Source organism: Oreochromis niloticus, linkage group LG15, assembly GCF_001858045.2.
Source record: "Oreochromis niloticus isolate F11D_XX linkage group LG15, O_niloticus_UMD_NMBU, whole genome shotgun sequence".
In the NCBI taxonomy this organism is placed as follows: Eukaryota; Metazoa; Chordata; class Actinopteri; order Cichliformes; family Cichlidae; genus Oreochromis; species Oreochromis niloticus.
The window spans coordinates 35,228,794-35,244,256 of record NC_031980.2 but is presented as its reverse complement, the minus strand read 5'-3'; the positions used below and the strand labels follow the sequence as shown (position 1 = coordinate 35,244,256).

The window sequence follows — 15,463 nt, the reverse complement described above, 5'->3', positions numbered from 1 at the left end:
CACCTCAGAATGATTACTTTTTTACGATGTACATGTGAGCATTTCAGAGTCTGTGATGTGTCTGTGGGCTAAACGTTCACATGTGTCATCGTGTGCCGCGTGCATGCTGCTTTCTGGATAGGCTTAAAGCCTTTTTATAATCTCACTTTGAGCCACTTCCAGCCAAAATCTTCTAAAGCTGATCACATTATGTGGAAAACATTGTGTGGTTTCATGTATAAACTTTGCAGAGAACCCTGATCAATATGTGTGTGGTCAATCAGAGTGCATGATGGGAGAAAGTGACCTGACTCGTCAGACAGATTCATAGCACTCCAGAGCTGTTTGTCATCTCACTGCTGTTAACTATAAACCTGCGACTCACCAGCAGGATGAGAAGCCCCGCAGTACAGTTGTCCCATCAGGTTACAACAAATCGAGTAAGCCAAGCCAGGCTGCTGGGTCTGAGTCCAGACTGGTCCGGGTTAAGCATCCCTTACTAGTAAGAGTTTGGAAAGGAAGTGAGGCAGGAGAAGTAAGGGGAGTTTGTAAAATGTAAACTAATTAGAGGGAAAACAAAAAGGGGCAAAAATGGCAATTAAGGTCAGATTAAAGGACGAGAGGTGGAGGAGTGATGACGGTGATAACCCAGTCAACACACATATGTGGGGCCCAAATAGGGAACAGCAGGGCTAATATTTGGGGCCCACTTGAGAAACCCAACTGGGGTAAAGCTAATTTTGTCCTCAGTTTCCATGGTGGCCCCAAATGTGTTTTCCTAGATGGGTTTATGCTGGGCCCCAGATAAGCCCCAAATCAGGCCCAGTCAAAAAAAATATGTGGGGCCTAGATGGGTAGAAGCAGATCTGATATATGGGGCCCACTTGGGTTACCCACCTGGGACCCAGCTAATTTTGTCCTTAGTTTCCATGGTGGCCCCAAATGTGTTTGCCCAGATGGATTAATGATGGGACCTGGATGGGCCCCAAATCAGGCCCAGCCAACAAATGAGTATGGGGCCCAGATGGGTAGAAGTGGGTCTGATGGTTGGGGCCCACTTGGGTTACCCACCTGGCACCCAGCTACTTTTGTCCTCAGTTTCCATGATGGCCCCAAATGTGTTTTCCCAAATGGGTTAATGATGGGTCCCAAATCAGGCCCAGCCAACAAATGAGTATGGGGCCCAGATGGATAGAAGCGGGTCTGATACTTGGGGCCCACTTGGGTTACCAACCTGGGACCCAGCTATTTTTGTCCTCAGTTTCCATGGTGGCCCCTAATTGTGTTTGCCCAGATGGATTAATGATGGGACCCGGATGGGCCCCAAATCAGGCCCAGCCAACAAATGAGTATGGGGCCCAGATGGGTAGAAGCGGGTCTGATGGTTGGGGCCCACTTGGGTTACCCACCTGGCACCCAGCTACTTTTGTCCTCAGTTTCCATGATGGCCCCAAATGTGTTTTCCCAGATGGGTTAATGATGGGTCCCAAATCAGGCCCAGCCAACAAATGAGTATGGGGCCCAGATGGGTAGAAGCGGGTCTGACACTTGGGGCCCACTTGGGTTACCAACCTGGGACCCAGCTATTTTTGTCCTCAGTTTCCATGGTGGCCCCAAGTGTGTTTGCCCAGATGGAATTTTGGATAATGAAAGTAAGCTATAATTTAAATCACCTGTACAACAAAGCCAGTTTATCTTTTTTATTAATACTGATTACTATGAAATTTTAAAACAGTATGCTTTTTTATATAATACATTTTTTTGTTTGGAGAACATGTTGACAAAAATGTCCACAGTTCACACAAAACAATAACAAATAAATGTTATACAGTTTAAAGGAAAAACAAATGCAGCAAACCACAGCTTTTCACTCATTCACCAATCCATTGGTCCTGAAAGAAATAAAATAAAATAAAAAATTTGTGCATTTTCACAAACAAAATCAGATTTGCGATAGTACTGGAGTTGTTTTGGAGGTTGTGCTGTTCAAGTTATTTGACCTCCTACATTGAACTTTTTGAAGACCATGAGTATTCATGGAAACAGAAAAGCTATTTACAAAAGGATTTACCAAGTAGGCACTCAAAAATTAAATTAATGTGAAATATTTTATCTTATACCATCTGAATTGAAGATAAATGTTTAAAAGACGTCTACATAGTTACAATGATAACTGGTGTTGTGGGCTGTCTCAGTGATCGGCACAGAGCTTAGAACAGGCAAGTGGTTAACCAGTTTTTTGCATGGTGCAGCACCTCATAATGAACACAAAACAAAATAGTAAAATGTAACAATGGCTACATCTACCAAGGAGAAAACAGATTCCACTTCTTGAGGTGTGTGCAAGGCAGGCACCCTTGATTTTCATGTAAATCAAAAATAGGGCCATCAGATAAATCAGTGTGTCACCAATCACACTGGTAAAAATACAGGCTGGCTCTGGAGTTCTTGGAGCTTATTCACATTCTGTGAGCAACCAAAAAACTGTTTAGTGAGAGACTTCTTCAAGTATGCTGCAAGCCAGAAAGGAACATGGTCATTCCTGCTAGCAGCCACCAACCTCCAGAACAACATAAGCTGATGGTTTCATCTCCACAATTTGTACAGTCTATCTAAACCTAGTCACTGAGGGATACCTCTCGTGCACACGACACTGCGCCCTTGCCATGCGGTTTCCTCCTCTCTCTTGCACCAATAAACCACTTTTCTGCCTTTTTTCTGGTAATCTGGCTGGTAAGAGCTTTTTTTTTTCAAGCTGTCTGTAAAGTACACATATTGACCACAGGAAAGTGAGACTATATTACTAAATCTAAAGACAAAGCTTTATTGTTATTGTTTTTTCCCCATACTTATATTTATACTGTGACACTGCTTAAAATCTCATGGCCACGCCGGCGCATCTCAATTACATGACCACTTTAAGATGGCGCAACAACAAGATGTAGCGACCCCGAGTCTCCGTTTCAAGTTTTATTTGAAGCGCGGACCTTTATATACCAGATTTTAAATTTTGTAATCAAAACCAGAGTTATGATTAAAAAAAATACATGCAACATTTTATTTCTGAATAAAACTGCTGTATTTACTGCGAAGAGAAACAGTAAAAACAGTGTTGTCTATGGACAGCGCTGGCACGCACTCTGCTTGCGCGTGGAAAAAAAAAGAAAAGAAAAACACCCCTTCCCTATTAGTGTTAAAGCGTACCATGTGGACCAATCAAAAAATTATATGGTAACATGTGGCATTTGGTTGTTTAGGAAGAGGGGAAAGTTTTAAGAGTGATGCCGGCGAGTGAGCGAAAGAAAGAGAGCGAGCAAGCTTTGAGTTGTTAAGAGATTTTTGACGTTTGGCGTGTTTGCAGTGTGTAGTGTAGTGGGATAAGCCCTGCTATCAGGCCTGCAGGGTTTTTCCCTGTGGTTCTCCTCTGCACTACAGTGAACAGAAACAATTTTTTGGGAGTGGCACAAATAATGTGTGTGGCATCTTATTTGATGCAGAGCACCTGATTGTTCTAGATAGATAGAAAGATAGATAGATGCTAGATTTTTAGATAAATATAACCTTATTTGCAAAACTTGTGCAAAGGTTTTTATAATTTACAAATTCTATTTCCATTTCAAGATTTGAAAATGAATCATTAGGCATGTTAGTGGTTGTTACAGTAGAAATTTAGACCTGAATTTAGGTTTATTGTATTAATAACGTATGTCAAACTGAAAAAAATGACTGTAAATTCGGACGTGAGGTTGTGCTAAAAAGAATGATACTAAACAAGGTAAGCTTAATAGTTTTTAAAGGTGAAATATAGACGTCAAATTAAAAGTAGTCAAAAATGGCCAATTATACCCTGGACCCCACACGGTTAAGTCACTGATTAAATTGTTTGGAAGAATGACTACAGCTGTAGTGAGCATCTGTTATTCAAACATCAACAAAATATCTTACAACTAATGAACTTACCATATAGCACTTCAAAAACTTTAAGCCCTCGAAATTCCCGATTTCCAGGCGCCCAACGAAGTTATATTGCCTGGAAAGAGCATTGTCCATAATGATGGCCATCATTCTTCTTGTGGCTTCATCAACAGTGCTCCCTCCGATCTCTGCCACAACAGCAACCTTAGGACACGCAAGGACAATAATTTTACTGACAGTAGTACCATCAGTCACACCTAAAAGAAAGCAAGCACAGCTACACAGTAATTAGCCTCTATAATATTGATGCTATTTGACTGAGAAAGAGTTAGGTGTCAAAGTCAAACACTGTCTGATGCGAATGCAAAGAGCTAAATGATTCACCAAAAGTAATTTCTTAAGTTTTGGGTTTGGCATGGCACAACTTGTAACTAGGTAATGTTTGGAGAAGTTATTTTATTAACAAAAATAGCAACTTTTGTTCAGCTCTCCTCCAACTCCTTCATTGCACTGACCATGTTCGAACAGCAACTTTCCTTGATCATAACTGCTAATATGAAACACAGATTGATTGCGGCATTAATCGTTGAATATTGTTATTACATCATTATTATTTACCACTTCTTTTAGGAAGACAGGGTCTGCCAGTTTTTGCTCCAGTGCTGTCACATCTGCAACTGTCCGGATGGGCAATACAGCACCCTCGGGTAATACTGCAGCAACTGGTCCATCACCATCAAGTGTGTAAGGAGAGACTGTATCATTCAACTGTGGACCCTCTGAGTGTCCTTAATGTCTTCCAGGAGGGTTAGAACACGTACAAACGTGGCTGTTTATGTAGGTCTTGCTTTTTACTTCTACTTTCTGTTGATACCTGTCTATAAAACTTTAAACCTTCAACAACAAAAAAGTATTGATTTTCAGTGTTGAACTATTACTTTTAATCTTACACTCATAGCTTTCATAATAGTGCTATATGAAACATAAAATAGTTATAAGCAATAACTCAAAATCTGCACTGTGAAGTATTCAAAATGGACAATGTAAATGGTGTCCATCTATGCCATGCCAAATGTTGGTGCCCAAAGTATAGCATTGCACATTTGTGCTTTAAATGATTCATAATCTTTGTGCACTGGCAATTTCAAAACAATGTTACATGTATTTGCCTCAGGAAAAATCTTGCCAGAATCCTCTGGAAGAATCTCGATTGTGGGCTGCATAAGAAAGCCATTTGGGGGTATTGAAGAGGATCAAGAAACAAATTCCAGGACATTCTCCAAGGTCACAGGTGCACATTCTCCATCTAAAATAAATGAACAGTTGAGTGTTAGTGTGGCGGTGCGTGGTCTGAGCGGCATCAGTAATCACCCCTCCCAGAATAAAATGTGTCCTGGGTCCTGTCATTCGTTTGTTGTTGTTGGCGAATTTTTCAGCTGCAAACTGGAAAGCTGCAGCTCTGTGTGTGTGTGAGAGAGACAGCAGTGATTAGCAGCCAAGTGAGAGCAACCAAGAGTGAATAAAGAAAGATGCTGAAAAGCATGGAAACATGGTTGGGTCTGCCATGGTTCTGTTACAGTTAGGTATTTGAAAAAAATTTTCACACTACAACTAAACATAATGTATTGGCTTTTCTCTTCTATTCCTAAAACTAACTATCAATGACAGCATCATAGTCATGATAATTTGCGGCCTACAATTGCGGGTGCACAAATTCATGTACAGTATCTTACAGAACAGACCATATTATATAATTTCTTGTACCTTCTACATCAATGAGCCAGTCTCAATCTCACTTTTGTGTTCCTGGTGTTGAAAAGTTGACTTGAAATACTGCTGAGAGATCAGCAACTTTCAAAGGTTCCACATCCTCCACAAACAGATTTCGGAATAAATCAGGGTGTGCCCTAATATCCTGGAGGAGGCCTAGGGTGTTGAAGCCCTCTGTGAACCTGAACACATCAATTTTACATGAGAAAATTACACCAATCCAATCTGTCCAAAAATGTATTTTTGTTTTTTCTCGATCACTTTGCCATAATTCCCACATCAGAACATGAATTTTCAGTTCAGTTCAGTTCATTTTTATTTCAAACATATACATTCACCACCATTTCACAAAATCTTTCCATGCAGTTATTTGAAAAGGAGTAGGCAGAAGTATATACTTATTTAGCCCTACCCCCTCAGGTTTGCATCCTCATCATCTAAATTTGAACAACAAAAACGTATACAATTTTCACTACACTTAATGCAGTTATCAAATAAGTAAGAGACATTCCAACCAACCTTTTCAACTTCTAAACAGGAATAACAAATACAGTGTGCCAAATTGTATTTAGTGTGAGTGCCCTATCGGCCTCTTAATTATCTGCACAGATTGTATAAATAATATATTTTCATTCCTGCTGTGGGGAACAATGTCAAAGCGATTGAGAAAAACCATAATACTTACTGTTGCAAAGCCACATTCAATCTGCCCTCAAGGAAGAAGTCAACAGTGGACTGCACCAGGGCATCCCTCTGTCTCAGTGTTGTGATGTTTCTCCAGGCCCCAACAATGGCAAGACTGTCCTCTGCCTTCTCTGCCCAGAGGATCACTGGCTGCTCTCTGCCCAGCCTGGAGGTCATTGCAAACTCTCGGTACCTCAGCAGAGCTGGCAATATCATCAAGGACTATTCTCACCCCAGCAATCAACTGTTTGAACTATTACCGTCAGGCCGACGGTACAGGTCACATAAAACCAGGACAAACAGATTCAGGGATAGCTTCTTTCCCAGAGCTATCACCGTAGTAAATAAGCACAAAAACAATTGAACCTGCTTAGGTATACCATACTGTCACTGTCATTATATTATGCTGCTATTCATACTGTCATTATATTAATGCTGCTATCCTGTATATATCGTACTTACTATTGTTTGAGTACTTACAATTGTTTTATTGTACCTTTTATATTTTACATTTATATTTATTATTGCATTTTGCACCAAGGGAGTGGCACTCCAATTTCGTTGTACCCTGTACAATGACAATAAAGGCTATTCTATTCTATAAAGGCTATTCTATTCTATGGCCGCTTTCGCATCTTCAACAGTTGTTTCATTCTTAATCTTTAACAGTAATCAAAAAATGCTTAGTAATTATGAAAAGGGGTGCACACAAGTGGTCGGCAGGTGCGCATTCGCTGTCCAAATAAAAGATGCGCACCAGATAAGAAGTTGCAATGCGCATTTGCAACTTCATTCAAGCTGTTTTAGCTATGCTTTTTCTACGTAAACATTCGTACTCTGATGGATGCCTCTTAGAGCTTAGGGTTAGTCCGAGTTTGTCCAAGGTTATTTGGTATGTAGGCTGGAGCAGCCAGGGATGAGCCACTAATGTAAACTACTTATAACTAATATAAAAGTACGGATATGACACCTCGGATAATAAGAACAAAGAGCAGTTGGTTTTGTCACGGCGGGGTGCGCCGGTGTGAAGAATGAGGTAGACCCAAGAGCAGACACGGTGGAGACAGAACTAGGTTTCCAAAATAAGGCAAGCCTTTATTGTGGCTGAAGGCATGACAAAAACACTAGGGAACACTGAAACTGGGAAAAATAAGAAGACAGAGAACACTGTGCAAACTAAAAAGGCTAAGACACTCTCTGAAGGAACTATGGAAAAAAATATAAATACAGAGTAACTAAGCAGGCTATGAAACACAGTGTCACAATAAGGGAAACTACGAAAATATGAGGTGTGGATAACAGACGATCTGACGCTGACTGAGTGGAAACACACAGACCAAATACACATAAGGAATGATCAAAGGAAGTAGAATCACATGGGGAAAACAGCTGATAACAATTAACATAATGACAGGACACGTGAAACCAAATACAATAAACATAAAACACAAAGCTCTTTCAGAATAAAACAGGAAACGTAAGGAGACACGGCCATGACTTGAACTTGACAAACAAAGAAAACTTGAACACAAAACATGGCAGAATGTAACTAGATAAGCTGAAATGAAACTAGACTAAAAAGAATAAACAACACACCAAGAAACTCAGAATACTGGGTCGCATGACCCAGGGCCATGACAGGTTTCCCTGTTCCCACCTTGTCAACGCTCATTCTCTTGAACGCAGCCTGTAAGACCCTGAAATTATGGATGTATTCATGTTCCTGATTTGCGTTGAACTTGACTTTCTTCAGTAATATGCAGCCTGGAAACAGCATGTCCATGAACTGGCAGTAAGCTGCGCCTGAACTCAACGACTCAACGACCACCACCACCCTCCCCATTTCAGACTCAACGACCTCCATCACACCTCTCACCCCCCTTTCCTCCTCCCTGAAACTCAGAATACACACTGAGGATGTGAGCCACCTATTTCAGAAACAGAAGCCCAGGAAAGCCCCCGGACCAGACGGTGTCTCACCCTCCTGCCTCAAGACCTGTGCTGAACAGCTGGCTCCCATCTTTACGCGCATCTTCAACAGATCCCTGGAGCTGTGTGAAGTTCCATCCTGCTTCAAACGCTCCACCATCATCCCTGTTCCCAAGAAACCCACCATCACAGGACTGAATGACTACAGACCTGTCGCCTTGACGTCTGTGGTCATGAAATCCTTTGAACGACTGGTGTTAGCCCATCTGAAGGACATTACAGGCCACCAGCTGGACCCTCTGCAGTTTGCCTACCGGGCAAACAGGTCTGTGGATGATGCAGTGAATATGGGGCTGCATTACATCCTGCAACACCTCGACCACCTGGGAACTTATGCCAGGATCCTGTTTGTGGACTTTAGTTCGGCTTTTAACACCATCGTGCCTGAACTTCTCTCTTCCAAACTCTCCCAGCTCAGTGTGTCACCAGCTACCTGTCAGTGGATCACCAGCTTCCTGACAGACAGAAAGCAACAAGTGAGGCTGGGGGAGATCACCTCTGAAACTCGGTCCCTCAGTATTGGTGCCCCTCAAGGATGTGTCCTCTCACCACTACTGTTCTCCCGCTACACTAATGACTGCACCTCCAAGAACTCGGCTGTTAAACTCCTAAAGTTTGCAGATGACACCACCGTCATTGGCCTCATTCAGGATGGTGATGAGTCTGCATACCGGCAGGAAGTTGAGCGGCTGGTACTCTGGTGCAGTCAGCACAATCTGGAGCTGAACACTCTTAAAACTGTCGAGATGACAGTGGACTTCAGGAGACATCCCTCAACACTGCTCCCCCTTACCATATCAGACAGCCCTGTATCCACTGTGAAGATCTTCAAGTTCCTGGGTACCACCATCTCCCAGGACCTGAAGTGGGAGACCAACATCAACTCCATCCTCAAAAAGACCCAGCAGAGGATGTACTTCCTGAGACAACTGGGGAAGTACAGTCTTCCACAGGAGCTGCTAATCCAGTTCTACACTGCGGTCATTGAGTCTGTCCTGTGCTCCTCCATCACAGTCTGGTATGGTGCAGCCACCAAACAGGACAGGAGCAGACTGCAGCGGACTGTACGGGCAGCAGAAAGGATCATCGACACCCCCCTGCCCTCCATCCAGGATCTGTACCTCTCAAGAACCAGGAAACGGGCAAGAAAAATCATCACAGACCCCCCACACCCTGGACACAGACTTTTTGATCTGCTGCCCTCTGGCAGACGGTACAGAAGCCTGCAGACCAGGACCACCCGACACAGGAACAGTTTCTTTCCCCTCGCCATCTCCCTTCTAAACAGTTGACCTGTCACGCTGCTCCCTCTGTCAGACTGCAACTGCACCTTATGTACATTCTGAATAATTCATTCCACCTCATTTCATTTCTGTATTTTATGTATATATGTTTAGATTACTTATTTATAGTTGGTTTATACAGCTTTGTGTATGTATGTGTATGCATGTGTAATGTATATATAGACACGTGTGTGTGTGTGTGTGTGTGTGTGTGAGATTTACATTGCTGTGCTTGAGAGCCACCATCTACCGGAACCAAATTCCTTGTATTTGTCTGCACATATACATGGCCAATAAACACGATTCTGATTCTGAAAAAGCAGAACAGGAGCACAAAGTCAAGAAAAATATTTAATTAAATTTGAAGCTTTTTCTCGAGAAGTGTGTGTTTACCTGTACACAGCTGCTCAATCTTTGTGTAGGTGAGCTGCAGAGAGTCGTTCACCCACTCTAACATGTCATGGCGACTAGGGTTCTCTATGGTCATACAGTTGGAGTAGACATTCAACGCCATCCTCCTGCTAGGCACCCACATACACGCAAGCACATGTTAAGATATTAACATCAGTGTAACATCTGAAGGCTCCAGACAATCTTTTTTCACTGACACATAAGTCTGATTAATCTATGAAAATGTGTTTATATCTATATAAAGTAAAAGTGAGCGACTCTTAAGTGATTTTTGATTGACAACAAAATCACCATTTGGTAATTTTGAATAACCTATTACATCTTTATCTTCATGTTTTATTACGTTTATTTAAGTTTGCATGCTTTATAATAAAACATATGGGAACACACATTTGCTCACCTCTGCTGGGTGTGTGTTGGTGCGTACTGCTGAGAACTGGGTTGTGCTTGACCACTTAAACAAAGACCTGGAGACAGAAACCAGTATCATGTTCAATATCAGCCCGGTTAAAGTTTATACTTCACATAAGGTAATCATCTACTCAAAAATGCAAATTTAACTATCTGGGGACATGTTTACATGACTCATTTTTGAATTATGTTAAAACACTGTAATTGGCCAAGTCACAATTATTTAACCCTTTAAAGAAAACAACAAAATGTAGCAACATTAAGTTCTTTAGTTCAAGCTGACCCAGGGGCGATTTTAGCCCATTTTGAATCAAAGCACCCCCAAAGATTTCTTACTTTTTTTTGACAGTATTTGCTGTTTGTGTGACACACTACTAAAAATATAAAAAGAATACAGTATTGTACTTGTTTGAGACGTAACATTTTAACAACAACAGTAGAGATAATCCCTCCCCTCCCAAAATGGTTTGTTCCAGCTCGCCTTGCTGCTAGAGCGATGGTGGCTGAGATGCAGCGGAGCGGAGGTGTGTGTACCTGGCTTAAAACAGGACATATTAGCTGCATTTAACCTTCAGTAACTCTTTATATAGTTCGGTAGGAGTCAGACCATGTTTCTGTTTAGCTGAAAAACATTACAGCCAGGTAACCTGCAGTGTGAAAACGTGTTTCCCGACGATCTTTGCTACCCTACAAACCATCCTACTCTGTAGTAAAATCAGTGACATTTGACCGTCCTGTTGCTCCCATTGAAATGTATACAGCCTGTTTAAAATCTAAAACTTAAAATTGTCCGTAGCCTGCTGTTGTTACCACCGTCCTGTTTGAAATGGATGCTAACTGACTGAATGTCCATTAACCTTATAACTATTGTTGTGTGTGTGTGTGTTTGTGTACAGAGAGACAGCCAGGTTCATAATGGATATAAGGACGTTTTATCAAAAAAAAGGAACCACATTCAGGTAAAAGTGTAAAATCAAATGATCCGTCAATCAAGAATAACGTTGGATCAGTGTTTCAATATTTATATCTTTTATTAGATGTTCATGTGGTTTGGTTATTTGCCTTTTGGTTGAAAGTACACTGAAAGAGGACTTTTTGTTAGTGATCTTAATAGCATTGTTTTCATATTAATGTAATTTTCCATCTAATTGTATACAGTCTATTTGTGTATGATTGCCAGTCCAAAGAGGGAGAGGGGAACATGAGGAGAAAGTACAAGGTCAGGAAGAACCAGGTAAGAAAAAAGACAGGGAACAGTGACGGGCAAAACAGAAACTGTTAAACTGACAAAGAGAAAAAACCTGATTTTACTCACACAATCTGGAAGTTGTTTTCTCCCTACATTAAAGCTGCTATACAGAATCTGCAAAACAAACTGGGTTGAAACATTTTTGACCCTCTTTAACAACATTCCAACATAACATTATCATTGATTGGCGAGATTAAAATTAATGACATATTTTTATGTGGTTCAGCCACAACTCTACTAAAACCTCAGCCAGTAATAGGTAGGCCAACTTTTGGACCGTCCAGTTGTCTGTATGACTGCCGCAGTACGTACATCACATTTGCACACTATCAGAAAGTGCCAAACAGTGCTCCGGTGGAGTGAGGAGCGTAAAGAGAAGTAGAGTGCTCTGTTTATATTCTAAAAATGTTTTAAGCTAGCTTGTTTCAAAAGATTCTGTACTGCAGCTTTAAATGTTTTCCAAAAGCACACATACACTTATCAGTGTTTCTCAAACTTTTTACAGTGTACCACCTGATAAAATGTCAAGCTCTCCCAAGTACCACTATGAAAGCATGAAACTCATAAATCTTACAACACAAGATTAGTATTATTAAATTAGTAAAATTAGTATCTGCAGTAAAGATTTTTTCATATATTGTATACATTCTACCACAGGCAAAGTTGCCTCCATTTTTATATTTTTTAATTAATATTTTGTAATAATTTATTTGTAATAATTTATTTTGTTTTGGGAGTGTTTTTTATGTATCTGTATTATATTATACATACTCATTAAAAGTGAATCTCTGACCAAAAAATGCAGTCAGTTTACTTTTTACTCACTATGAGCATCATTCTGTCATGATCCTGGGTCCGTTTGACCCAGCGTTTTGTGTTTTTCTATTTAGTGTGATTTTTGTTCTGTTCTTCTGTTTAGTGTTTTCTCTGTTCGGCCCGTGTGTGTCCTTGTATGTGTAGTTCCTGTTTTATTGTGACGGTCTGTGTCTTATGTCAGTGTGTCCTGTTTACGTTCCCCCACCTCGTCAGCTGTTATGTCTCCCAGGTGTGTTCCCTCCTGTTTCCCATCCCCCTGATTACTGGTGTGTATTTATTGTGTGTGTTCACTCGTCCTCGTTGCTGGTTCGTCTGTGTTGTTTCCCCTCGATCTCCCTGCGTCTCTCCATGTGTGATTTCCCCGGACCTCCCTGCATCTTCATTCTGGTTTGCTTTGTTAGTTTTCCCAGTTTAGGTTTACCTGTTAGTGTCACCCGCCATTTCTGTTTATTGGTATCGCTGTTAATAAATTCTCACCTGCACTTGAGCTGCCGCTGCCTGGTCCTAATTAATTCCCACACGGCTTGCACCCGCAAACCGTGACAGCTTCATTTTTCTCCCCCAGTAATTAAGGTTAGGATATGTATTTTTTTTATTCCAATCCATTCTTCTTTTGCAGCATTTAAATAAACTTTATCAGATTTGATGGTTTTGTTACAGACTTTTTAAAAAAGTGTTTTGTTTTTCTTTCACAAATGTCGGGATTAAATTGTGTTAAAATGTACAAAACAGTGATGTCATGTTTTGTGATGAGGACCCAGGCACAGAGAGACTTGATGAATTTAAAAATCTTATGATTTAATAAAGAAATTTGCAGACTTGCACAGAGATGGTAAAATTATGATGACTGATAATAGAGACGAAGACAACAGACGATGAGGACAGGGAGGAACAGGGGTTTAAATGCACCAAAGAGACAGTTATAGAGAACTCGGGACAACTGGAGACATTTAAGGATGCAGGGACTGACAGAGACGCGGAAGAAGTCTCATCGTGATGTGTAAAGTTTATCTTGCCTGGCTGGGCAGCTCTCTGGGTGCTCAGCACCCCCAAAGCTCTAATCCTAGAATCGCCCCTGAGCTGACCAAATATGAAATCCATGTGATTAAATCTGTGTGTCGATTTCTACTAAAACACTGAGAAATTCAAACTGGCTGACTTCTTGTTGGGTTTAGGGCACAGCTCCTCGATCCGTTTTTGTACATCTTTAGATGTTTGAGGTGTTTACATAATTTTATAAATATATGTGAAACACTGGGGTGTGGCTACTTTATTAAAATGTGAAGCTACATTTTGCACCCCAAACATGGGAGACTCCGTTCTGACGCACACATGTGCAAATGTCTGAGGTCTCAAACAAATAATCAGTGAAATTTCAATAGGAACATCTTAAACAATAAAAACTAAACATAAAGTAGAGTAAACTCTTAATAGAAACTGACTGTGTCACGGCCGAGGCCGAACCTGACAACCAGACTCAAAACAATTCTCACAAAAGTGGTTGCAGGAGGTGAGCTGGCTTCAAAAAAACCATGAACGCACAGAGATGTGGTGCAGAATATTCCATGAAAATCCAACTCTGGTAGACAAAAACAGTGCCTTTTATATGTACGCAAACACGTGTTGCAACTTCTTATCTGGTGCTCGTGTTTTATTTGGACAGCGAATGCGCACCTGCGGACCACTTGTGTCTACCCCTGATTATGAAAATGCTTTGAATGTTTTGTTAGTTGCAAATGATAATTTTTTTTTATAGATTTCAGAAGTTTCAGAGAGGCAGTTATACTTTAATTAAAACCCCTACTCATGAACACATAACTTAGGACTCACCTCCAAAAACTTTTCCTTAAAGGTGAAATCACCCACTTCTTCCAAGGTTGCAGGAAGGCTAGGTTTCCCACAGATTTGATTAAATAATCTGTCTGAAAAGAAATTAGGTGCCACAGCTCCATGGATTACACACACAGATATCATTCGCGCGATCTGTGTGTACACTTTCCCCTCCAAGGCTGTAAAAGGAATAACATTGATAAAATATCAAACTTAAAATGTCACATCACATACAGAAAATTCAATCTTATTTCTCTTGTCTGGTCAGATATGTCAAGTATTTATCCCCATTGAGATGCAAGTCGATTTTTTTTTGTGATCTGGTGATGACAGTTTATCCCCAAAAATATGTTTGAATTTATGCGTAGGAAAACAAGTGAACATAGAAATAAAAATTGCTCATCAATTCCGAAAAGTGACACAGAGCAAAATGTGTAACAGATAGAAAAGAAAGTTGAAATCAAATAAATTTCAAAGATCATTTTAGCTTTCCTGTGAGGTGTCACTATCAAACATAACCAAAGCCTAAATAATTAATTGTTAGATTAAAATGTTATTTACAAAAATAAATAAATAAATAAATAAATTTATTGGTGTACCATGAGTGTTGAGGGTCAATCTCTTGTCTTTCTCCGGTCCTTCAAATATGTTAGACTGATGAATGGCCTTCATCAGCAACCTCAAATACTCTCTTGTGGGACCACCACCATCTACTGCACCTTCAGATGTTTTTTCAGTGTCAACAAAAACAACATCCAATCTGGCTGCAGGATTGAAACGTCGACGTCTGAAGGCCTGCAGGGTACTTTTCATTATGTTGTGGACATTGCCAGTGTAGTCTCTGCATATGTTGATCTGATTACTCGTGGGGCATGAAGTGTTATCAATTTTGGCCCTAAGTCCATTCAGAATGGTTTTAAGGTCAGCCCTGTGTAGACATACAAAATGTGACATAATACAGACAGATTCGCTGGCACATGCACTGTTAGTAATTCTCTAATCTAGTGACATGAACTTAGCACAAGACACCTAACACTACAGAGATTGTTTTTGTAAATGACTCTAAACTGGCAAAGATATTTTTTTGTAAAAGTTTGTATCACCACACACGTTAAGTAGAATAGAA

General features: G+C 40.6%; 1 long non-coding RNA gene across 1 annotated transcript; it reads right to left on the bottom strand.

Annotated features, from left to right (window-relative positions):
* Positions 1-3,796: 3,796 nt before the first annotated feature.
* On the bottom strand, positions 3,797-6,539 carry LOC112842416 (uncharacterized). Its single transcript, XR_003214176.1, has 3 exons — positions 6,350-6,539; positions 4,513-5,846; positions 3,797-4,098 (listed from the first exon to the last, which is right to left on the bottom strand). It is a non-coding gene; the product is annotated as an uncharacterized LOC112842416 (long non-coding RNA).
* Between the last annotated feature and the right edge of the window lie 8,924 nt (positions 6,540-15,463).